We start from the raw sequence: 27,134 nt of genomic DNA, 5'->3' as shown, positions 1-27,134 counted from the left end.
CTCTCTAGAAACCCAAAACATGCAGGAACAAGTATTATCCGCCAAACATGATATTAAAAATGTGCCACTGTCTCTGGATTTATTCACTTGTTTTATAAACCCTAATCATACACCATACATTAAATTAATTTTTGTTGTGTTCTAGAAGAGTTCACAGTCTGACCAAATGTAAATTCCAAATACTTGAAGGGAAGGCAGCATCTTTGGAATTATAGAGTAGCCCCTCAAAGGGGTAACTTTAAAGGGGCCAACTTCTTTTGAAGCATATTTCCCAGTTTGTTAGTTATAAATTTAGTCCCATGCTTTGCAAATGTGTCTTGTACTACATGCTCTATCTCTTGGAATATAATGATGATAATATAGGAATATCTTTTGAAAAGAAAAAAACAGTTGTAGAAATGAAAGGGATAAGACTCTTTCCCACCTCCTCCAATTGTGACTTAGAAAATCTTCCTCCATGCTTTCATATAGCCTAGAGCAGTGTATATATTGCATTATTTATAATTGTGGGATCACTTGTCTATCTTATGTCCTAGATATGAGCCCCTGGAGGGTAGGGTTATGGTTTACCCAACCTTGATTCCTAGCATAGTACCTGAAACTGGCATTGTACTCACAGGAGCTATATGGGGAAAAAAAAAAAAAGGGCAAGAGGGAAAGAAAGGGTGGGACTAAGAGAGAGAGGAGAGAAGCATTATGACTTTCATTAGTGGGAGTGAGATTCTTTCTATTTGACGTCCAGGAGAATTCCCCTTCAGAGGTGTGGTCAATATTAAACAGCTTGTAGATGGCTCAACTGTCAGTTGCACCAAACGAGGATATAGTCTCGGCACTGGGATAGAATGCCTTTTGTAACATGTGCAAATATATTAAAGTCTTACAGATATTTTCTGTCCAACTCCTCTAACTGATACTCTGTAAACATCACTGCTAATGAAAATTACAGTGGGATTCTAACCATAACTTTTGTTTTATTTTGTTTTTAGTATAAAATGCTATCAGTTTGTCATCTTAGTGTTGGGGGCTGAATCTAGTCCCCCCCTCCAAATTGATATGTTGAAGGTCTTACTCCCAGTACCTCAAAATGTAACTATATTTGGAGGTAGGACCTTAAAGAGCTGATTAAGGTAAAATAAGGCTGTGAAGGTGGGCCTTAATCCAGTCTGACTGGTACTCTTTTAAGAAAATTTAAATACAGAGACACCAGGGGTACGTATGCACAGAGGAAAGATCATGTTAAGGACATAAATGAAGAGCATCTTCACATCGAGGAGAGAGACCTCAGAAGACACCTAAGAATCTCTGCCAACACCTTGTGGACTTCCAGTTTCCAGAACCATGAGAAAATACGTTTCTGTTAAGCCACTGAATCTTGTGGTACTTTGTTATGGCAGCCCTAAGAAATTAATACATGTAGAAATAGCACTGGTCTCTAGTAAAAGCCATTAAGACTAATCTTGGTTATTCCACTAACCAGGAAATACTCACTTTTTAAAAATTAATTGAAATTGGATGCATAAATGAGTGGAGTGAGTTGCAAAGTGCAAATCTAGAAAAATATTACATGTTAAAATTAAAAAGAAACCTAACTATATCGTCCTAGATAAATCCCTTATCTCTGGAAAATCTGAGCTTTCTCATTTCTGGAATAAGACCGTTAGGTAACTCATTTCATTTCTTAACTTTAAGAGTCTGTAATTTATTATTAAATACATCATTGGTAATGCCGGTTATGATGATGATGATGAAAAGTGAAGAGCTTCAAGCCAAGATTTCACCAGCCATGAGTATTAGGAGATCTTCTTATCAATGTATGGCATGTTTGCATTGACTTGAAAACCATCACTAGAAACTAACTTTTCAGGGGCTCCTGGGTGGCTCAGTTAAACATCTGACTCTTGATTTCAGCTCAGGTCATGATCTCAGGGTCATGAGATCAGGCCCCGCATGGGGCTCTACACTCAGCCTAGAGTCTGCTTGAGATTCTCTCTCTCCCTCTGCCTTTGTCCCTCCCCCAGCTCATGCTTGCTCTCTCTCTCTGTCTCAAAATAAACAAATAAAGTCTTAAAAATGAAAAAAGAAACTAACTTTTCAGTCTGAGAAGATAAAGGCTAAGAATCTATTATGCAATTGTATTTTATTACAATAGGCTAGATTATGCTGCAGTAACAACCATCCTCCAAATCTCAATGGTCTAACAGCTGATTTATTTCTCTCTTCACTGTACATTTCCAGTGTGTACTAGTATGAGTAGGTCAGCACTGCTCATACTAGTCACTCAGGGACCTACCCTGGTAAGGGTTTAATTGTCAAAAATTATTTTGTCAGGGGAAGAGATGGGACAAATTGAGCATGGCTCTTAAAACTTCTGTTCAGAAGTGGCCATACACCACTTTCATTCAGATTTCATTGGGAAAAATAAATCACATGAGTATGCCCCATATTAAAGTAGATGAGCAGTACAATTTCTCTGTGTGACAGGATAAGAAATGAAATATTTGTCAATAGCCTGGAGATGTTGACAACCAAATAGTTAAAGATATTCCATAAATCTGATTTTATTCATGGGTAAACATAATTTGGATATTCTAGTCTATCAGAGCTAGGAAACTCTACTTTCAGCTTGATAGTTAATTTGATCTCAAAAAGAAGAAAAAGGAGGAAGAGGCAGCAGAGGAAGAGGAAAAAAAGGAGAAGAAAGAAGGGGAGGAGGAGGAGGGGAAGGAGGAAGACTTTGGGGGAGAAGACTTATCTCATATATTATGAAGCAACCTTCTGAAACTCTACTTCAAAAGGTGGTAGAGACTAAAAATTGCTTCATAAAAAGTCTAAATTAGTGATAGAATTGGCTCCATGCCAACTGGTAATGAAAAAAGTTTATGATATCCTAAGTCCTCAGTCATTGAATCATTTAGTTTTGTTTTGTTTTAAACAGGTAATCTGGGCCTTAATACACCTAATAGCCAATGCATTAATAATTCAGAAGTAACAATACTTCTGGGTGCCCATAGGAATAATATCATATGTCTTAAAATTTGAATTTTCTGTCAGCTCGTGTTTTACCTATTCAATCAGTGAAAAAGGATAAACAGTTTTGTAGAATAAAATAGAGTGGTTCTAAAAAATCTAGGAAAGCTACTCTCAAAATTGTCAGTATGTAAATTGCTATGAATACATATTGTGTGTAGGCTCTTTGCTAGGCGGTTTATATTTAGTATCATGTTTACTCTTCTCCTCAACCTAGAGATATAATTTACAGTGATCCTGAGCTGTCTCTAGAAACGTGTGCGGCCAAAACTGATGGACATTTGACATGAAATCATCTTTCCATTCCTGAAAAATCTTGGGTTTAGCCAACTGTCAGTAGTGAAAGTAATCTAGAGGATAGTATCAAAAAAGCCTTCCAAAAAAATTGCTTAGATAAATAAAGAATAAAAACACAAAATCATCTTGCCTTTTCAAATTACTGATCAAATCATGTCCATGAACTTGAACTTGGGCAGATTTCTCTTAGTCCCCAGTCTGTGACCCAAGATAGGAAAAATATCCTTTCAATATGCCTTTGGAAAAAAAAAATAATAAAGAATTCTCACCAGAGAAGCACCAAGAAACAAATATAGGAGAGAACAGAAAACACTCTTGATTATATACATCTCTTGAAATTCCTACACTAGTTGTTTTGTAGAAAGAACAAGATAATTAGTTAATTAATTAGTCTGGCAAAAGAAAGAGAGTACCTTCTGGTCATTGACCAAATATAGCTGGGAAAAAAATGTTATTGTTCTATTTTACAGATGAGAAAACTGAGATGCAAAAAAGTCAAATTATCAGTTCAAAATCCAAAATTGGTCTTCTCTCCTCATTTCATTTTCTGAACCCTTGTCTCCCTTTTTGCTTCTTCCTCAGATGCCTTCCTTTCTTTGTTTGCTGCTAGAATTTCAAAATCCAGGGTCAGAGAAGTGCCTGATGGACTACATTCTTAAGAAAGTCACACACACACACACACACACACACACTGCTCTAGCTTTTTCCCAAGCCCTTAATTTGCTTTGTAAGAGATACAGATAGAATTTTACTTGTTAATCCTTGTATTAGGATTTACACTTTAAAACTAAATTGAGATGCTGATTGATTTTGCCGAAAGAAGGAATCCTTTTTGGTGGGATTATGAACTTCAGGTAGAGAGAAACATGAGTGAAGTTTTTCCTGGTGACCTTGAAATCACACCACCACAGCTTATGAACAGGGATGGCTTTGCTCTGATTCTTCCAATCCAGGCATCAGAAATTTGCTATGCAAAGGCTGTCATCCTTGAGTAGGAGCCATGAATCAAGAAACTTAATTCAACAGTTTCAAAAAATATAGGGTATGAGGGGGATGATTTCAGACACTTAATCCAACTACAGTGCTTAAAAAAAAAGAAAATCCATGAGCATTTGTGCTCTCATCTGCTCAGAGATGAGTCATCTACTCTTTTGCCTTTTTCTGTCATTCATTCAGCCTGCGTTTCTCCTCTAAATAAAACATCTGGTTACTCCCACAGATGTTTCCAGACAGACTATTGCACTCCTTCTTCACAGCTTGCAAGATGGATCCCCATCTTGTAATAAAGTATGATCTTTTTCAGTTGGTGCTCGGTAACATCTCAATACAGGACTGGCATGAGGATAATTTGAATAGATTAGAGGTAAACCTAAGCTAAGGACAATGGTCTGCAAAGGAAATAGCTACATAACAATATTTGTGCTATAATCCAGTTAAAGAAGGACAGGAAAATGAATAGAGGGGCTGCTTGCCAGAAACCTCCAATCCTGCCCTAATTTTCCCATGGCTATTTGGTGTACCAGAAAGCACTTGAGGTTAATTTCTTTGTTGGTACTTGTCTCCTTTTTCCTCCCCAGTGTTGCAACTTGCTTACCGACGAAGTTTTATCGACCCACTTAAGCAAGAGTAAGTGGGAATTTCCATCAAACACATTTCTAGAGAATGTCTGATGTTGGTCGTTGAACTGGAAGCAGCTGTGTTATCTAATGTACACAAAATGCTAATTAACTCCTTTTCCTATCACCACCCTCTACTCCAGTTTTTATTCTTCAACCAGAGAGACTGTATTTAGAATATGCCTCTTTTCTGAGAGCTCTAAGTACATCTAAAGAGCTAAATCTGATATATAAAATCAGAAACTGAGATGTGACCTGAAAATGGGATTTTTCTGTGGCTTCCCATTAGATAGTTGTCTGGGCTCTGGGGATTTTAAGATGACCCTATAAGCTATGATAATGTGGATACAAGGGAGAGAAAGACCCAGTCCCTGACTAAAGATTTTCATAGTCTGATGGAGGAGATACGTAAAATAATTTGATTCTACACTGATCATTCTAGGAGGCAGACACTATTAACTGATGTTAAGCATCATCCTTAAAAATGAGCATGAGGTGGCCTGGTGCTTCCATGATGCTGATGATGTTGTGTTTCTTGTTGTAGGCATGCTCAGTTTGTGTATCTATGTGCATTTTTCTCTATAATTTTTTGTGTATTTCTGTATTCTATATGTACTGTTTTTTGTTTTTTTTAAGATTTTTTTATTTATTCATTCGAGACACAGAGATATATATATAGCGAGAGAGAGAGCATAAGCAGGGGGAGAAGCAGAGGGAGAGGGAGAAGCAGACTCCCTGCTGAGCAGGGAGCCCAATGTGGGGCTCGATCCCAGGACCCTGGGATCATGACCTGAGCCGAAGGCAGACACTTAACCATCTGAGCCACCCAGGCACCCCACTATATGTACTGTTTTAACTTAACAAATGTTTATATATATTTGCCTCTAAATCTCCAGCATTGCTTATAATAGTCATCCTAGTAATATTTAACATTTGACAAGTTTAAATACCTTTTCAAACAAGAGGCAATAAAAACAAGTAAGGAACAACAGCAAAAATAGCTTCCTTAGTTAAGTACTGTAGTGTGCCAGGCACTGGACCAGGCATCTGAGATCAAAAGTCATCATTCAGGGGAGAAATGTATTGGGCACCAGAGATCTCAAACTGAGACTTGGGACTGCCTGTGCAGTTTTCAGGCATTGAGTTCAAAGGAGAGAGGGAGAGAAAGAAGAATTTGAAGATTTTTAGTGAAATATGCTTTCCGGTTAATTGCTAATTACATCGCTTTCTATTGTCTTGTGCCTACTTGCTTCACACATTTATGTCCACCTGCAGGGGCTCAGAGGATGGTGGCCAAATTCCCAACCAGGTCTAGGCTCTTCTGTTCTCAGGGTTTCCATCTGGAATTCAGATTTTCATGTCAGCATCAAGCTCTGTGAGAGCCACTGAGCAACCTCCCAGATCTAGAGGCAGCTATTGTGCATTGAAAACAAGTCTATAGACCAGACTAAGTAGTGACCACATCAACACAACTAAGAATCAACTGTCCTCTCTTATAGAAGGTGTGGAAAGTCCAGTGAATCCCTTGTTAGCTTTCTAAGTGGCTGAAGTCATACAGCAATAACCATCTTCATAAAACCAAAGTGAAAATGAAAATCCTAACCAGTTTTTACTTTAAAGTGGTGGTCCCACTTGTGTCTTAAGAAATTACAAAATGTTTTCTCTTGCTCTTATCCTCTTCACTCTCTCTCTCCATCCTGGCCTCCCTCCCCCAGCTATCTTCTCTGCTCCAGTTGCTCTGTTGCTATTTATAAAGCTGTGAGGCAGTAGATGGCAGTTATTTTATCTTACCCATCTTGTATGCTCGCTGCCTAACACACTGTTCAAACATCAGGCAACCACTAAATAATTATGGCTTAAATAATGAAGAAAATGTAAAGACCAAATTATATGAGACTAAATATGAATATACAACTTAAGACATAAGAATCTGTTTAATCTGCTAGAAAATTCTAGCCTCTATAAAATATTAGAATTGGAAAGGATCTTATGTATCATTTAATCCAATCTCCTCCTTTAAAAAGTGAGGGTGTAGTGGGGCCCCTGGGTGGTGCAGTCGGTTAAGTGTCTAATTCTTGGTTTCAGTTTAGGTTGTGATTTCAGGGTTGTGAGATGGAGCCCCATGTTGAGCTCCATGCTCAGCATGGAGTCTCTTTGAGACTTTCTTTCCCTCTCCCTCTGCCCCTCCCCACTCCTTTCTTTCAAATAAATAAATAAATATTTTTTTTTAAAAAATGAGAGTGCAGAAAAGTCACATAGCCAGCCAGAGCAAAGCTACACATAGACCTCCCTTCAGGAGCCATGCAAATTTCTCCATCTCATGAGTGCAGGCATACCTCACTTTATTGCACTTCACAGAGACTGCTTTTTTTTTTTTTTTTTTTACAAATTGAAGGTTCAAGACTTGAGTGGAGGAAGTCACTTCAGATGTGGTGGAAACAGCAAGAAAACTAGAATTAGAAGTAGAGCCTGAAGATGTGACTGAATTGCTGCAATCTCATGATAGAATTTGAACAGATGAGGAGTTACTTCTTATGGATGAGCAAAGAAAGTGGTTTCTTGAAATGGAATCTACTCCTGATGAAGACGCTGTGAAGATTGTTGAAGTGACAACAAAGGGTTTAGAATATACATAAACTCAGTTGATAAAGCAGTGGCAGAGTTTGAGAAGATTGACTCAATTTTGAAAGAAGTTCTACTGAGGGTAAAATGTTATCAAGCAGCATGGCATGTTACAGAGAAATCATTCATGAAAGGGTCAAATGATGCAGCAGACTTCATTGTCTTATTTTCAGAAATTGCCACAACCACCCCAACCTTCAGCAACTACCCTAGTCCGTCAGCAGCTATCAACAGCCAGAAAAAATCCTCCACCAGCAAAAAGGTTGAGTGTCTCACTGAAAGCTCAGACGATGGTTACCATTTTTTATCAATAAAATATGTTTTAATTAACATATGTACATTTTTTTAGATATAATGCTATTTCACACTTAATAAACTACAGTATAGTGTAAACATAACTTTTATATGTACTAGGCAAACAAAAAATTCATGACTTGCTTCATTGTGATACTCAATTTATTGTGGTGGTCTGGAACTGAACCAGCAGTATCTGAGAGGTGTGCCTGTAGTCTTTTATGACTAATTTCCCATTCTTGGGGCGCCTGGGTGGCTCAGATGGTTGAGCGTCTGCCTTCGGCTCGGGTCATGATCCCAGAGTCCTGGGATCGAGCCCCGCATCGGGCTCCCTGCTCAAGTGGGGAGCCTGCTTCTCCCTCTCCCTCTGCCGTGCTCTCTGGCTCTATCTCTCTGTCAAATAAATAAATAAAACCTTTAAAAAAAAAAAAAAATTTCCCATTCTTATCACTTGCAGCTTTGGTATTGGTTTGGCCAGACACCCAAAATGTTCTCATTTTTCTTCTGATTTGTTTTTGTCAGTTAATGGCTTTTGTTTTTTGTTTTTTGTTTTTTTTTTTTAGTGAGTCAGACTCTTCTTACTAACTATAGTGACCTTTTCTTAACCTTCTACCTACTTCTCTTTTATTTTTTCTCTTTTGTTTCAAATATTCTCTAAGTTGTCTAAATAAATGTCCACCATCCTTTTCAAATTTAAGAAGAAAAACAAACAAAACAAAACAGAACCTTCTGCATAGGAGAAGGGGGTTCGGAAGCTATGCTTGAATGTGATGTGAATTAACCGGGTGGAGGGAGAGGGAATTGTCCCAGGCTGGTGAGGAAATACCAGAGCCTAGAAAACTCCAAGCCAGATAAGACAGGACACACTTGAGGAATCTGGAGAGGACTGATGTCCTTCATGTAAGGGAAAGCCATCCATGGACTGGGGGGACACAGTGCCTCGTAACGAGTGAGGTACTCTTCCCGTGGGACTCTGGGCAAGAGCAAGTTTGACAGAGTGTTAGAAGAGGCAGTACAGACACAAAGCACGATTGGCTAGGAATACTGTTTCTATAGTAAGGTGAGCTTGCTAAAGCTGAGTTGGAGGATTGTGATTAGTATATGTTAGGTTTCCTAGACAGTGAGATGTTTCCCCTAAATTTGTGCTAACTTTGGTTTAGATTTGGGGTGTGATCTGGGCCACTGGAGCAACCTCCATTTTGTGGGTCCCTTTACACAAATTTCCTTTATCAGGGATATCTTTCTGAAAAATAAGCATTGTAAAAATAAAGCCAAGTCCATAGTTGGTGAATTCATTCAAATATTCATTTATTCAGCTAACATTTAGAAAATATGTTCACTTGTACCAAACTTCACACCAGATAACTGAGCTACAGTGGAAAGAAACAAAACTTTCAGGGCACCTGGATGGCTCAGTCAGTTAAGTGTCAGCCTTTGGCTCAGGTCATGATCTCAGGGTCCTGGGATCAAGCCCTGCATCGGGGTCCCTGCTCAGTGGGGAGCCTGCTTCTCCCTCTGCCCTCTGCCATTCCCCCCGCTTGTGCTTTCTGGCTCTCTATATCTCTCTGTCAAATAAATAAATAAAATCTTAAAAAAAAAAAAAAAAAACTTTCTCAAGGAGTTGAATTCAAGAGATAAAAGAATGTTGAAGGAAGTTTTTCGGATGTATTGATTTTGAGCAGAGGTCTAGGTTTATTTCAAACTTGCCATAAGTGTACTAACTTCAAAGAAAGCTAGTTCAAATCTTGCTTCTGCAAAAAGCCTTTATAAAACAAAAAAAAGCCACACACCCCCACAAAACAAAAAGCACTGTCTTTATTTTATTTTATTATGTTAATCACCATACATCATTAGTTTTTGATGTAGTGTTCCATGATTCATTGTTTGTGCATAACACCCAGTGCTCCACGCAGAACGTGCCCTCTTTAATACCCATCACCAGGCTAACCCATCCCCCTCCCCCCCTCCCCTCTAGAACCCTGTTTGTTTCTCAGAGTCCATAGTCTCTCATGGTTCATCTCCCCCACCGATTTACCCCCCTTCATTTCTCCCTTCCTACTATCTTCTTTTTCTTTTTTAACATATAATGTATTATTTGTTTCCGAGGTACAGGTCTGTGATACAACAGTCTTACACAATTCACAGCGCTCACCATAGCACATACCCTCCCCAGTGTCTATCACCCAGCCACCCCATCCCTCCCACCCCCCACCACTCCAGCAACCCTCAGTTTGTTTCCTGAGATTAAGAATTCCTCATATTAGTGAGATCATATGATACATGTCAAAAAGCACTGTCTTTTTTTTTTTTTTTTTTAAAGATTTTATTTATTTATTTGCGAGTGAGAGAATGAGAGACAGAGAGCATGAGAGGGAGGAGGGTCAGAGGGAGAAGCAGACTCCCTGCCGAGCAGGGAGCCCAATGCGGGACTCGATCCTGGGACTCCAGGATCATGACCTGAGCCGAAGGCAGTCGCTTAACCAACTGAGCCACCCAGGCGCCCCAAAAAGCACTGGCTTGATAAGATTGTTAGCCTAGGTGCTAGAAAGGAATGTCTGTTAAAGTTTATTGATCTAGTCCCAAGACTGCTTAAAGGTTTTAAGTTTGTAAAACTATCACACATATATCCATTTTTTAGGCTAGACTATAATTTCACTGATCAGGATGTTAAACAGATACAATACCAATTAGTAAAGAAAAGTTGCTCTAGGATATTATCAAAAAGTAATTAACTTTTTGCTCAGGTTGGAGATAATGTTTCTTTGTCATCCCTAAAATATCTCCTGAGAAAAAAGAGATATATAAACCAAAAATTATACTGTATGTCGCCTACAGTGAATAAAGATGGTGACAGGAGCTCTTTGTGATTAATAAGACTTCTTAATAAAAGCAAAAACTGACAGTATAAACTGTTTGGTCTGCTACATCAAGTTATAAAGACATGATCAGTCCCTACTAGGGCAATTTCAATGATTTTCTATTCTCTATCGCAGTCTAGATGGAATATTCTCTCAACTAACAAATTCTCTCCACTCTTGACTCTCATTCATCAAGTATTCTTATTTGACTAGCAGTGGAAAGAACTTTATGTGCAGAAAGACCTGGTTTGAATATTTGCCCCTCCACTTAACCAGGTTGAAAGGCTGGAAAAGTTACTTAATCTTTCTGAACATCTATCTCCTCACTTCTAAAATGAAAGTAGTTTCCCACCTAATAGAGGTGTTGTGAAGCTTACATAAGATAATGTATATAAAAGTACCTGGCTGAAAGTAAGCATCCAATAAATTATAATTAAAATAATTAGGTCATCATCATTTTTATCCAGCCAGTGTGGGTGCACTCTATCCATTGTATGGGATAGAAATCAAAGAATCTTAGGTTTGGATCTTAGCTTCAAGACTTAATAGCTATGAGAACAAGGAAGATCATTTAATGTTTCTCATTTGAATTCCTCATCTATAAAATTGGTATAAAGTAAGAACTACATTACAAAATTGTGATGACAACTAATTGAAATAATACGAATAAGTGCTCACAGCTGTATGGAGTAGTTCTTCACTAAATGCCATTCCCCTTACCAAGAATGCCCAGATCAAATATTCTGGCCAGTGGAGAGGCATTCCTGTGTTATCAGTGAATAAATGGACATTTAATTTGCCAGTTTGATTATAAGTTTTATTAATGTGAGGCAGTCTACTAGGGGTTCTTGGGCCTTCTCATCCATGGGGAAGGTGATCAAATCACATTAAAGAACCTACAAAATTGAGGGCAAAATCAGGGTATCTTATCAATAGTTGTCTACATAAGAAGCTCTGTGCCATGAAATAATCTGTTCTTTGTTCTCTGATTTAAACTGAGTATATAGAAAAATAAATGAAAATCAGAGTACTGAGCTCCATGTTGTATGTCTAAGAAGGAAAAACGGTTATAAAATTCCTGTAGATAGAGCGTGGGGGACTGAGTCTGGTTTAGGTCCAGTTGGCTGCTAAACACAAGAGTAGTTTCCTAGGAGTTGGTGTCCTTTGTACCACTGCCCATATTTATTGCCATGCGCCATGTATTGAAGTCTCTATTCCAGGCTCCAGCCATTCTGAACTACCCACTATTCTCTGATGACTTTGTGATTTTTAATTTCTTACCTTTGTACCATCTAGCCCCTCTGCCAGAAGTGGCTCAGGGCCATTTCCCCTTACTTTTTCTCCTATACCTGCATATCTTTTAAGACCCAGGTGAAGTGTCACTTCCTCTGGGAAGACTCCTTTTTTCACACTATCAATACTCTTCCTCTGTGTTTCTTTGGACCTTGACCTTCACTACAGATGTCCAGGCAGTATCTTTTTACTCTCCATCCCCTCTAAAGCATTGAATGTAGGTACTATGTCTTATTTTCCAGCCCACTCCTAAGCTTTTTTTTTTTTTTTTGCCTCAAACCTAGCCCAAAGTAAGTTCCCACTAATACTAACCTGAGATTGACAGGTCAAAAACTGAGATAAAAATTAAGGTCAAGTTCCAAGTAAAGATAACAATAAGCAGCTTTATCTTTAATTGGAGGGTAGAGGGTGTTAGGATCACCCAGTATGTTATTCTTAGCAACTTTTTAGTTGTTATTTGTTTTATTTTAGTTTTAGTACAAGGTACATTGTTTCTCATTTATAAAAGAGGAATAATAATTACTCTTCAAGGTAATTATAAGATTTGAAAAAGAATATATGTGAATGTGGACGGCATAGCACTTGGACCAAGGTAAGTAATCAATAGATGTTGCTAATATAACCCAGTTATCAGTAGTCTTTTCATGAAAAACAGCTTACTAGTCACTGACATTAACCTTAGTGAAGATTTCATAAGGAAAACAGAGAAAAGCATTTACATCTCACTCCCTGCCACAAAACCACAGAAAATCCTCTGTATAAAGCCTCTTCTCAGCCATACTACTACTGACTAATCTCCTCTCTGACCCTTGGGTAACTACTTTGGAGTGGAATGTCTAGATTATAGAATACATGAGTGCTGAACTTTTTAAAAAACTGCCCAAAGTTTTACAAAGTGATTGTACCATTTTACATTTCCATCAAGAGTGTACAAGAGTTCCAGTTTCTCCACATCATTGCCAACTTTTGGCATAGTCAGTCTTTTTAATTTTAGCCATTTTTTATCCTTTACGCATAATGGTCTTATATCAATATTATATAAAGAACTACTTAAATTAATAAGAAAAGGACAACAAAAACATGGACACAATTCCTGAATAAGCACTTAACTAAAGAGAAAGCTAATTCATCTGCAGGAAGGATCTTAAGGAGAGAGGTGAATCTTCAAAATAGGCCATGAAAGGAATGAGAACAGTTCATGACCAGAAGCACACAGAAGGATTGCACAGCAACACTGGGAGCCCAGTCGAGGCATTATCCAATAGGGTTGCATAATTTCTCCAGCACTGTTCAGTCTCAGGAATAGCAAGCAGGAGAGAATTAGGAACCAAGTCAGAGATAATAGTTAGCATGCCAAATTATTCAGCAAAGAGTATCAGGGTGGGATAGCTGCAGAGACAAATAATCCCACAATTCCAATGGTTTACTACCACAAAAAGGGTAGGGGGGTGCAGTGTTTCCCACATGACAAGTAATATAGGTCAGTGGATGGTATCCACCACACCATCATTGATCCAGTGGGGAGGGCTTTCCTAGACTAGGCCTGGAAGTGCTGCTCATCACCTCACTCACATGTCACTGGCCAGAACTTAGTCACTGGCTTTATCTGATTGCTAGGAAAATGGATAAAGAAATCATCTGTCCTGGAAGATGAAGATAATAAGGAAGATGAAGATGCTGGTGACCACTTTCAGTCTCTGATATACAAGGCAAATCAGATACCACAGTATTTTTCAGTATGGGGTTAAAAACAGAGACAAGGGAATTTTTCAAATTTATGTAATGACATGATGTATCCTCATCTTTCGTTTCTCCCCCTGAAAACTAGTTCATGCCCCCACCTCCTTAATATTCTTAGCACTTAGTGCCCAGTCTTCATTTTTACCTCATTCTTGGCATTATTCTCAGTTGTATGTTAGAGTTCATATTCTCAGCTTTGTGCTGAAAACTCACCATTGTGCTTGAGCTCACTCCTCCAGATATCCATTCCAGCTGCCTGGCATCTGATTTATACTTGTGCTCAAGTGGTTGGTTTCCTCTGTCCCTTTCTTTGTCTATTCAAAATTCTATTGATTTCTTCAATGCTTGGCTTAATTCAAATGACACTTCCATGTGAAGCTTTTCCGTAGTAGCCAAATACGTAGGCTCTCGACATGCTTTTCAATTCTAGATCTTCTTCCACTTATTTATTTTGATTTGGGATTGGGAACTCAAGAACTTTGAGAATCTTTTTCTTTCATCTGTAAAATGGAAACAATAGTTGTCTCACAGAATAATGTTCTGTAAATGTTCAACCTAGTGTATAAAGTACATAGTATCTAGTGTATAATAAGCATTCAAGAATCCTAGTGATAATTTCTATTCTATTCAGAACTTCTTTGGCATTTTCATTTTATGAATCCTTTCACACATTACCACATTTTCCCTAGAGTTATTGGTGTCTGTGCACTTGTCCTTTCCTTGTCATTGGATTTTGGATTATGAGCAGATATTCTTTCTTAAGCATATGTGTGTGCATGTGTGAATTCTTAAGAGTACTGAGCACATTTATTTATGGCACAGACCAATAAATTGGTTCTCATCAAAAAAAGTAGGTAATGAAAAGATTTAAGCTAATTTGGTAAGTATAAGAAACACACAGACTTTTAACAAGAAAGAATCTTGCATAAGCAAGCACAAAATATATCTTAGTAAACATGAAAGTGCTGTATGTAGCATGTTATACAAATGCAAAAGATTATTACAAAGTAGAATAAAATCGAAGTTAAAATTTTTATGTGTTCTCCAGTTTATAACTCCTTCTTTCATTGCTTTTCTTCCCTAAGAAGTAAGGCTGAATGATTCCCTGTTGAGAGAAATTAAACTCGGTGGTCATTTTCCACCAAGAAATTGCTTAATAGAAGCCAAATACAGCTCTGTAGCTGATGTTCCTTCTAAATACTTCAGGAAGGCCCCATGGATATCTGGTTTAAGCAAATAGAGAAGAGCTTCAGCATGTGATCAATTATGCATGATACTGGAGAAAAACTAGACAAGATTCAGAAATTGAGGGTCTGTAGCAAAAGGAGTGGTCTTTCACACATATTGTGTACTTCATATACACAATTTTTTTCCATCACACACAAAACTGACAAATATACCAAACTCATTCACTGTATGTATTTTTCATCTTTGTATTAGTATTAAGATCTTGTTTCCAAAATTACTTTTCAGGAAGTTGGTTTATGACTTTGAGTTGCTGTTCCTTAGTGTTTCTAAGAAACGAAGTTACTGAGATAGTATGTGGAATTAAGAACTGGGGCTAAAATAAAAAATAAAAGACAACTAAAAATACTTCATGCCCTCATTTTTTGAAGCCCTAAACTGATTTTTTAAAAAAGAATTCATGTTATGGCCTTAGTTGAAAATACTTCTATCATTGACATTTTATTCTGTAGAGCATTAAGCTGACATGGAATCTAGGTTGCTTCTGATTATATAAAGATTAGAAGAGACAGAAGCCCTTTCAGTTTTAAAGACATCGAGGGAAGTCTTCTAGGGAAGTCTTCTAGGGACTTCTGTACTTAAACACAATGCAGGAGAATCAAAACTGTTCATTTTTTAAATTAAATTGAAATAGCTTCTGATAATTAACAATAACACATACAGGGCAAAATGTATTTGCAAAGTGGTCACTCTTTTGCATGTATGAACTGGCATTCCTTCAGTAATAACCATGATATAAAGTATGAGTTGCTTTACAGATTCCACCTGTTGGCTAGAAAACAACCTTCCCATCACCCCCTTCACCATTTACCAGACACACATATCCATAAAAGAAATTCTGGAACCAGTTATCGTGCGGGAAAGATATGGCCAGCTAAATCTACCACCTTGTTTTTCTTCATCATGTCCCAAGATTTAAGGCTCTCTACTCAGCTACCCTTTTAGGTACTCAGCCACTCCCATCCATCTATTCATGTATGTATCTATTCATCCATTTATTCAAAGCTATTCAAGAATGTGCATTCACTTACTGTGAGTTAGGCACTTCCTTATGGAATGGAAAGCAGATATGGTTCCACTTCCTACAGAACTTTAGTAAAAGAGATAGACTGATCAAGTAGTTACCTAATAGTTTATTTAACCTAAATAGTTAAATATACTAAACTAAGAGCTATGGTAGAAAGGAATCACATGATGTAATAAAGAATAGCAGTAAGGTCTAATTATTTTTTTTAAGATTTATTTTATTTGGTGGGCAGCAGAAGGAGGGAAAGGGAGAATCCTCAAGCAGACTCTCCACTGAGCACGGAGCCCCACATGGGGCTCTATCCCAGGATCCTGTGATCATGACCTGAGCCAAAATCAAGAGCTCAACTGACTGAACCACCCAGGCGCCCCAGTATAACAGTAAGATCTAATTTAGTGTGGGAGCTTAGGAAAAAAAAAAAGTCAGGAACTAGTATTTAAATGGGCATCTAAGAATGATTAGGAGTTAATTAAATGAGAAATGGGGTGAGAGGGAAGAGTATTCCAGGAAGAGGTATTAGAGTTGAATAAGTAAGCATTGGAGTAACTGAGAGAGGACTAGTAAGGTAATAGTACGTTAAATAGAAGGAGAGGTACAAGAAAGCAGAACCAAGTCATGGGGGACCCAATATGTCTTTCAGTGGCTTTAAGTATTTTCTTAAAATTATTAGGAATTATTTATAATGCTGATTACATTATATAATCTTTATATTGTATAATATAATCTTTATAAATTATAAGTATTTTTACTACTGATGATTTAAGGCAGAGGACTAACATGATCAGATTTATCTTTTGGAAAAATCACTCTGGCTCCTGGTGAGGAGATGATTTATAAAGGGTTTTAAAGAAGATATGTGATATTAGATAAGAGATAAATGATTGTCCATTAGACCACAGCAGTGGCAGAGTTGGGAGATATTTCTCATACAAAATGGACAAAACCCAGTGATTGTTGTGGCCAGCCTCCAAGATGGTACCCAGTGATCCTCACCTGTTATTTATGTTCTTGTATAAGCAACTTCCACATTGAATCAGACCGACCTATGTGACCAATAAAATATTTACAGAAGTGACAATTACTACTGAGGTTAGATCAAACAAGGCATTGCAACTTCTGCCTTGGTGTCTTAGATGCTCATTCTGGGGAAAGTCAGTAGCCATTCCATGAGGATACTCAAGCAACCCTATGGAGATGTCTATGTAGAGGAGAATTGGGGCTTTACACCAACAATCAGGAACAACTTGCCAACTATGTGTATGAGCCAACTTCAAAATAGATCTTCCTGCCCCAGTCAAGCCTTCAGAGCACTGCATTGTCAGCTGACATTGGACTACATCCTGCTTAAGAGACACTACATGCCAGAATTGCCCAGCCAAGTCACATCTGAATTCTTGAACCATAGAAATTGTGAGAGATAACAAACAGTTATTGTTGCTTTAAGCCACTGATGTATTACACAGCAATAGTAATTCATAGGGAAAGAGACTGAATGTGGTAAGTGAAAAAGAAGTTATCACGGATAGCTCCTAGATTTCTGGCTTTCTTAGCTACTTTGACATGCTTTTATAGAGAATACAGGCAGTGCCCTAGTTTTTGAGGGTAGACAAATTCTGTTTTATTCTGGATGAATTTAGGGTGACTTTGGAATATCTAGGTGATTATAAATAATAGTATTCTTAGTTGCAAGCAAAGTAAACAAGCTTTACCTCATTCATACAGAATATAATTCACTGAAAGTTACTGGAGAAAAAAACTTTAGAAGAAAACATAGGGAAATACCTACATGAACTCATAGTAGGCAATTGTTTTTAAACAGGACACCAAAAGCACTGAACATACAGAATAATAACTTGGAAATTCTCTTCTCCAGAACTTTTCTTTATCAAAAGACTCCATTAAGAGAGTGAAAAGGTAAAAGCAACCCACAGACTGAGACGATATATATATAAAATAAGTGATATGTTGCCTTCTTATATTCCCTTTTCCAAAAAGATGTTGTCCCTGCTTTTAACTTTATGGAGATATATTTATGAATAAAGTGTATTCTATTTTTAAAAAAGGAGTCATATTCAGAATATATAAAAACACCTATAAATATTGGCTATATATATATATATATATATATATATATATATATATATTAACAAAGCAGTATATCCAGAATATGCAAAGAAGACCTATAAATTAGGGAAAAAGGCAGCGGTCTCAAAACAGAAATGGTCACAGAATTGAATAGACAGAGAAGCTATCCAATCAAAACTACACACATGAAAAAGTGCTCGATTTCATTGTTGCAATGGACTAAATGTTTATGTTCCCCCAAAATTTATATGTTGAAACCCTGATCCTCAATGTGATGGTATTTGGAGATTGGGACTTTGGGAGGTAATTAGGTCATTAGGGTGGAGCCCTCATGATAATATTAGTACCTTTATAAGAAGAGACAAAAAACATGCTTCTCTCTCTCAACTATGTCAGAATACAGGGAGAAAGTGGCTCTTTATAAGCCAGAAAGTAGGTCCTCCCCAAACACTAGATCTGCAAGAACCTTGATTTTGAACTTTTCAGCCTCCAGAACTGTGAGAAATAAATGCCACCCAGTCTATGGTATTTTTGTTATAGCGGCCTGAACAATTATTTATCAAAGAAAGGCAAATTATAGCTAGTTCTGCACTACAACATGCTTACCAAAGTGGCTATAATGAAAATGCCAGAGAATACCAAGCATTGATAACAATATGGAAGAACTGGGATTTTTATACCCTTTAATAGAAGAATAAATTGTTACAGGAGGAGTCATTGCTACACTTTAGAGAATGGTGTGGTGGTATCTAGTAAAATTGAACATTCATAGACCCTGTGCCCCTGCAATTCCACTCTTAGGTATGAATCCAGTTCAATTGCATGCATACATTCACCAAAAGACACATACAAGAATGTTCATAACAATATATTGCAAATAATAATGGAAATAGCCCCCATCTGGTAACTACTCAAATGCTTATATATAGAAGAATAGATTAATACATTGTGTATATTCACCTGGTGGCAAATATAAACCAGTAAGAATGAATAAGTCTACAACTACATGCAAAATGTAGATGAATCCCAAGAGCATAATGTAAAGCAAAAGAAGCCAGCCAGACACAATGGAGTGTATATTGTATAAAACCATTTCAGATATAAACTTTATAGGAACCTTGAAAATTGAAAAGTAATGAGAATACTGAAAATTTACATATTGTTTCATGTTTATCCAGCCAAGTCTATGGCTGGAAGTCAACATTTAAATTCAGGTATACCCTTTTGCCACACTAACTCTTGAAAATTTTCACATATATGTATAAGTTACATCCTTCTTATGGTCATATTTCTCCATTTCTAGACATTGCATCTTCATATGAGGGAGCAAGAAAGGAAAAAGACAAAGTTGCTAAGAACAAAAGATGTGTGCCAGATGAGTCTGTTAACATTTTATCAGGGAAGCATAGCTTTTCTGAAAGTCCCACCCAGTAGCCTCCTGGTAATATCTTCTTGGCCAAAGCTATGTCACATGGTCACCACAAATATAATGAAGCCTGTGACATCATATTTTTTAAACAATTACATTGTTGCCCAAATAAAGTTGAAGTTAGTAAAGAAGAAGGAAAGAACCAATACTGAGTAGTCAACTAGCAGCATCTATCTTAGCACTTAATCAGAAAATCATATATACTAAAAATTATGATTGAGAAGGCTCCATATTGAAGATATGAATACAACACAACTAAATTTCTCCAACAATGGAACATATCAACTTTTTTTTTCTGAAGTTTTTACCAGTTGAATTATCAGTTGAGGTTAGGTTGATGTGTTGTAATATCTAAAATTACCTGTGCTACTTTAACATGGGTCACTGGGTCCCAAAGTGTCCCAAGGGTTGTTTGTGAGTACCTTTCCTCTCACCAGATATGCTTCCTGACCAGCAGACCCACTCAGCTAGCAGCTTCACTGTGCCTCAACCTGCCTGTTTCAGTTCCCTGCCAGCCTGTGGATTATTCAAATAAGCCAGTGACATTCTCCTGTAAGAACCAAGGGCACGTCATCATCTTGTCACTGTAAAGCCTGCCTTCCACAGCCCCTGCTTCTTCACTGTGCTCCCAAGTACAACCAACCCCTTGTGGCCCTACGTGGCAGCACTTTTTCCAGTGTTGAGTATCATATGATTGATCATCTTGTATTATTTAGGGGGCGTCCCTCCCTCACCAACAAAGTGAATAAGAGATGATATGAACAGTTGAGCAATAAGCAATTGCTAGAATTTGACAGTTTTTGAGCTATAAAAAAATGACAATTTTATACAATTTAGCATAATAATTGGTTTACATTTGAGACCATGCTGTCTCAAAAACATATAAGATTTTAAATCTTAAAATGACTCCAGTTTACTAAGATGATCATCCTATGCTAGGCATATGGAAAGAGACTGTATAAGGGGTCCCAAAATCCTTTCGTTTGCTCAATAAGTAGAGCAGATGGCTTTTGAATTTCTCTTCCTCTCACTGTTAATCTCATTCCATTTTCTGTATGTGTGTGTTTATCTTGCTACCTGTCTTTCTATCTCTCTCATCTCAGAGCATTTAATTAATGTAAAGTAATGAAATTCCCTGAGAAGCCATGAAGATTATACCTACCATTATAAAAATTGACTCATGCCTTGTGGGAAATTGGATAGTCTTATGAAGACATACACAATTTTATAAAGTTGTTAATCTAGTATCACAAGTTTGAACATCTATATAGAGGAACTTAGAAAGATTTAGGAATTGAATATTATCCTGAACTGAAAAAGAGTTGGAAGGCTTGTGTTTCTCTCAGGAAACAGCAAAGGGTGCAGCTAGAGGTCTACAGTGGAATGGACATGATGAGCACCTTTTGACATACTCCACTTTACAGTCCTGAAAATCATCTCCATTCTCAGCACCCCACATAAAATTTTTATGTGTTTCCAAAATTCCAAGGGGAAATCTTGTCTTGCCAAAAATTGTCTTAAGTTGCTTTTGAGGGCGCCTGGGTGGCTCAGTTGGTTAAGTTGCTTTTGAATTATTTCTTTAAAGAATATAGAGAGATGCTGCTTACCATCCTGAATAACCTAGAAGAGTTTGGATTGAATATCAACATATCTGCCTTAGGGGAGGTAATTAAAAAGGATTTGAATACTTTACTTTAAAGCATCCTGCAGTCTTGCCTGTGGACTTTGACTTGTGGGCAAACTTTTAATTTTTGCTTCCTTTTCCAAAGGAAATATGCCAGCTCAAATGTCTAGATGGCTCAAGTGTGCAAAATAAACCTCCCCTTAGCAGAGAATTTAAAGCAATGTACATGGCATTTGAACACTGATAAGTATTTTCTTGGATGAAGATTTTAAAAAAGAAAAATTCTTTGACTTATTTTTCTCTTGTACCCTGAAATTTCTATCCCATCTTATTTAAAAGAATTGTAAACAACCTAGCCTCATTTCTTAAGGAACAGATTTCTATAAGAGCTCTGCCTCTTACTATAGCTTAATGTGTTTGTGTTTTTTTTTAATTAATTAAACATTTATTTAATGCCCTGCCATTTACTAGACTAAGAATGGGAAATACAAAAAGTAATAAGACCTTCACTTGTAAGTTTTTTTTTTTTTAACAACTTACATATACTTTATTTACTTGATTGAAAGCCTTATGGTATATATGATGTTTAATGTAGTTGACCTCAGCTTTGTTCACACTGACTCCAGTGGATTTTCTATGCTTGAGTCTCTGCTAAATTGCTGCTATTGCTGTTGGATTGTTTTCTTTCAGGATCAAGGTAGGTACTTTCATATAAAATCTTATTTTTAAATCCTCCTCTGGCAATTCTTTCCTAAATTCTTAGCTTTATATAATTATACCGACAATGGAACCAGCATCCTAAAATCACCAAGGTAAATGCTCCAACATCACATGATCTTCTAATTCTGCTAATTAGCCAAAAATGTCCAAGGCCAGCCACAACAGATCCTAACGAACCATATAATATTGAATTCTATGGAATGTTTTCGATCTCTGAAATTCCTAAAAGCTTAAAAGGCTTCGCCTTGGCGGTCTGGCTGGACTCTGTCATGGCAGCCATGGACTTTAATCAATTATAAGTGTTTTTAGAAAAGGAGATCTTGTCTTTTTCATCTTTGCAATCTACCAGAGTACCTTATTCACAACAGAATAAAAGTTTGATCAGATTGATTGTGACTGGATTAAATTGCTGCCAGGATTTTGCTGGTACTCTTCCTATGAGTTGAGCTCTGGCTGGGTCTTCCTAGAAAATGAAGATCTACTCAGGAGGCAGGGAAACTAGGGAAGTGCTATGGGAGTTACAGCGCACCTTCAGTGGGAGATACCATTTGAGAATAATATGTAACATATCTGACCTGGTCTACTGTATTTATTAGGAGTCTTCAATCTTCTTTTTCATTCCAGCATGGGTCACCTAGTTTTGAGAAGGAACATAGAAACAGTGCTCTCAGTGAGAAGTAAGAATGATAATTTTGTACCAGGAACACTAGTGGAATAGAGACACACAAACTTTGTTTGTAGATTTAAGCCATATCAAGATCTTGTATGGTAATCCAACCTGCAGTTCTTTAGTGAAGGGGATGACCCAAGAGCTGTGTTGGTGCATTGGCCAACAACAAAACACACCTCTGCTCTGACCTTGTTTGACTTAATTAATGGACTCCAGCTAAACAACACCTGTTTCTCAAGATAAATGGTTTACAGATAAGGTACGTTGATGATTCATATTTTAGATAGAAAAAAATAAGTATAGAACAGAAAATCAGCATTAAACTGACCAGAATTTAGGGAAAGAATTTTTATATCATGAAATATCTAAGTACAGTGAAAATTTTAAAGAAGAAATAAAATCCATGGTAAGAGCTTGGCAAAGCATTAACAATCCTATAGTTTACAAAACAGGGAAAGAAAACAGTGCATTAAAAGAAAAGATGGAATTATCTATTAGCACTTCTTGCATCCTTACTATGTTTCAGGCATTCCGAAGTAACTATTATCTAATTGAATATTCACTCAACCACTATGAGGTAGATTATTATTTCCTTTTTACAAATGAGGAATCTGAAGCTAAAAGACACTAAATATCCTTCACAAGCTTATAGAACTAAGAAATAATGGAGTTGACATTTAAACTATGCTTTAAACATGTTTGACAGATGTTTTGGGTCAGTTCTGAGAATTTTTGTTAACATATGGAGTATTTCTTAGGATTATATTCAGCTGCATCTAACAGAAAAATTCCAGAACCTAAGTAAGATGGAAACTTATGCTGTTAGGTAAAGAACTCCAGCATTAGATAGTCTAGGGTTGGGGATAGCTGCTCTAAGCCTTTCATGAAGTTCTGGACAACAGCCACTAACAGTTCATTGCCACAAACTTGGTAACTATTCCTAACTATAAAGGAGGATGGGAAATGCAGTCTTTCTTCTAGCGGCTGTGTAATCAGTTCAAAAAAAAAAAGCAGGGTTCTGTAACTAAAGAAGAAACTGAAAATGGATGTAGAGATAGGGATATAATTATCTCTGCCAAAAATATCTGCAAATTATGTTTTTCTCCAGTTTTATTAAGATATAATCTATACTAACGTTGTATTAGTTTTAGGTATATAACATGATAATTTGGTATGTGTATATATCATGAAATGATTGTTACAAGAAATTTAGTTCACATCTATCACTTCATGTGGTTATATTTCTTTTTTCCTGTGATGAGAAGTTTTAAGACGTAATCTCTTAGCAATTGTCAAATATATGATACTGTATTGTTAACTTTAGTCACCATACTATACATTACATCCCCAGAATGCAAACTGTGTTTAAATATTCATATCTTATCCCCAATCCATAACATTAAAGCTATTCTTTGAATTATTTGTGTGCAGTAAAATCTTAAATAATTGAAATACTCAGTGAAATGGGAAGTTGTGTTTAATTCTTTGTTCTAGGGTTTATCAACAACCATTTTTGTTTCAGCCCTTTAAAATATATTATTGGTTATTGCGTTAGTATATAGATGCTAGTGAACACAATCAGTATTAATCATTGAGTTCTCTGAAGTGCTGATAGCAGGTAATTTAGTTATCATTGGTTTCTATCCACTCCTCTAGATTTATTTATTTGATAAACACCTTTTTTTTAAAGTACCTTTTGGAGCTGTGCGAGGTGCTTGGATGGGATTAAAAGAAAATAAACCATTTTCTGTCATTTCAAGAACTTAAAGTCTAGAAATATATACATTTTAATTATGCACTTTTATTTTGAAATAATCTCAAATTACAGAAAAGCTGTAAGTATAATAGGAATAGTTTTTCCCTGATCTTTTGAGAGTAGGTTGTTGACATGATGCTCTGTTACCTCTAAATACTTTTGCATGTATTTCCTACAAACAAGGACACTGTTCTATATAATTACAATAAAATGATTAAAATCAGAAAATTAAGTATTGGAATATTGCCACTAATGAATCTTCAGATCCCATTAAACTTTCATTAATTAGACCAATACTATCTCTAATAACAAAAAGATCCAGCTCATAATCATGTTTCCTGTTTAGATTTCATGTCAGTTTTCTTCAATCCCCAGTAGTTCTTTAGTTTTAACTTGGCTTTCATGACTTGATAATTTTGACAATTCCAGGCTATTCTTTAGCACTTCCCCCAACTTGGGTTCATCTGGCATCTCCTCATAATTAGCTTCAAGTAATCCATTTATTGCAGGAATAACACAGCAGTGATGCTGAGTGCATCCTATCAAGTGGCAAATAATTTTGATTTGTCCCATTACTGGTAATGTGCACTTTAATGACTTGATTAGGGTGGTGTCTGCCAAGCTTCTCCACTGTAAATTTATACTTTTTCCCCTCATAATCAGTAAATATTTTGTGGGGAGACACTTTGAATCTTTTAATATTCCATTCCTCATGAAACTTTTGATTTATGCATGCATACATGTCTGTATATACATTGGTACAGGCTCATAGATTTCTGTTTAATTCAATGGGTTTTCATCCATTGGTATCATTTTTATTCTGATGCTCATGCTGGGCCCTATTTAGCCTGTGAGAGCCCATTTAGCTGGCTTTTGTATCATTTTAACATGTCTTCATCATTTCTTAGGCACCTCTTTCTTTTTGACAGATCAGGATATTCTGGACGCATTTTGTATTTTCCCTTCCCCAGACCTGGAACCAGCTATTTCTCCATGAAGTCCTTGTTTTTTTTTTATTGTAAATATAACAATATTTACAAACTAAGATCTGGGTACCAGATGTATTCACTTCTATTGAGTTGTTGCTGACCCTAAGCCCCTCAGTGGACAGGGTAAGAACATAGATAGATACAAAGATTTAGATTTAGATACAGATATAGAGGGGCGCCTGGGTGGCTCAGTCGGTTAAGGGTCTGACTCTTGATTTGGGCTCAGGCCATGATCTCAGGGTGGCAAGATCGAATCTGCTTGAGATTCTCTCTCTCCCTCTTCCTCTGTGCTTCCCCACCCCCACATTCTCTCTCTCTCTCTCAAAATAATAAATAAATATATCTTAGATATAGATACAGATATACACACACATACATACTCACAATTACATCTATATTTATATCTGCCTATACATTGAATATCATAAGGTCACATTGATATCGCAAGTCCAGTCCAACACCACAGGTACATTCTAGTTTTTTCTCCTTCCATATTCATAACTTCCTTTTCTGAAAGCAAAAACCTGGCTCACATTATCCTTTATCTACTTATATGTCCAAGATGTCAACCGTCTTCCCACTTTGCCCTCTTGCAGATACCCTCTTCTCTCTGCTTGGGCCCTGACACACTCCCTGACCTGCCTCCACTCCCCATGTGGACACCGTCCTTACTCTACTGCCCTCCTAACTCCATTCAGACTGTATTGTCCAGGGATTGGGATTAGGCAACCTGTCTGGCAAGGAAGGGTGTGTAGGGGTCTAGGGTTCCCAGATTGGTCTGAGAACTGTTGATTCCAACCCCGGCATGTGCATGCCCTCTTCACCCTGATTCAGCACAGTATTCAGAGCCATCTCCCCCCACTCTTGGGTTCTGATGCCATCATTGTAACACCCTCCTAAAAAGACATCCTTCCTAACCCCCTTGAGCTCTGACTCCACACTGTGTGCCACAGTGGCACTCCTCCCACCACAGACACCTACTACCTCATGTTTTTTGGACTGAATTATTCAGGAAGGAAAAAGAAAAAGAAAAGAAAGGGAAGATAACAGAAAGGAGGTAAAGTGGGGAGAAGAGTAAAGAAACTAATGAGGAAGTAGGGGCGCCTGAGTGGCTCAGTCGTTAAGCGTCTGCCTTCGGCTCAGGTCATGATCCCGGGGTCCTGGGATCGAGCCCCACATCGGGCTCCCTGCTCGGCGGGAAGCCTGCTTCTCCCTTTCACACTCCCCCTGCTTGTGTTCCCTCTCTCGCTGTGTCTCTCTCTGTCAAATAAATAAATAAAATCTTAAAAAAAAAAAGAAACTAATGAGGAAGTAAAAGAGAAAACATAAGATTTTGGGAAAAAATAATAAAGTCATAAATTTCTAAAAGACCATAAGAGTACATATCTAGTGATCCCTAAGTCTGGCTAAATATCGGAATCACCTGAAGAACTTCTAAAAACTAGGCTATTGAATGTCTTGGTGAAAGGCTGTTATTTAACCAGGTCTCCCAATGCCCTGTTGAAGGCTCATTCTAGTACACTGGTGTTTTCAGTCTGTCCTTCGCAGGGCCCGTGGTCTTCTCAAGCTTCCAAGGAATATGTGCCTGTGTGTGTAAATGGAAAAGAGGTAGAAAGGGGTCCACCTAGTGAAACACACCCCACTCTTACTTCAACCAGAAGAGAATAAAACTCCAAAGGTATTTTCTGTATTTGGCCTCCATGTAGTATTTCATTAAAAGGCTTTTCTGGTTTAAAAATGATGAGAAAGCATGGTATTATACTATTTTGCTTCTCTTAATTATTGCATTTGGTCTTTACTGTAATCAAGGCAAATTCTGGAAATACTCAATGATTCTTTTAG

The 27,134-nt window shown here is 37.2% G+C and overlaps 1 long non-coding RNA gene across 2 annotated transcripts in view; it reads right to left on the bottom strand.

Annotated features, from left to right (window-relative positions):
• Window positions 1–27,134, bottom strand: part of LOC118529158 (uncharacterized) — a 78,130-nt gene that overhangs the window by 14,795 nt on the left and 36,201 nt on the right. For both annotated transcript variants that reach the window (XR_013442514.1, XR_013442515.1), the window contains exons 3-4: window positions 22,453–22,511; window positions 13,961–14,247 (exon numbers count right to left, since the gene is read on the bottom strand). This is a non-coding gene — a long non-coding RNA (uncharacterized LOC118529158). The remainder of the gene's footprint in view (window positions 1–13,960; window positions 14,248–22,452; window positions 22,512–27,134) is intronic.

This window comes from Halichoerus grypus, chromosome 11 (genome assembly GCF_964656455.1).
Source record: "Halichoerus grypus chromosome 11, mHalGry1.hap1.1, whole genome shotgun sequence".
NCBI classification, from domain to species: Eukaryota; Metazoa; Chordata; class Mammalia; order Carnivora; family Phocidae; genus Halichoerus; species Halichoerus grypus.
Note: the sequence above shows the minus strand (reverse complement) of the source record. Positions and strands in the feature narration are given on the sequence as shown.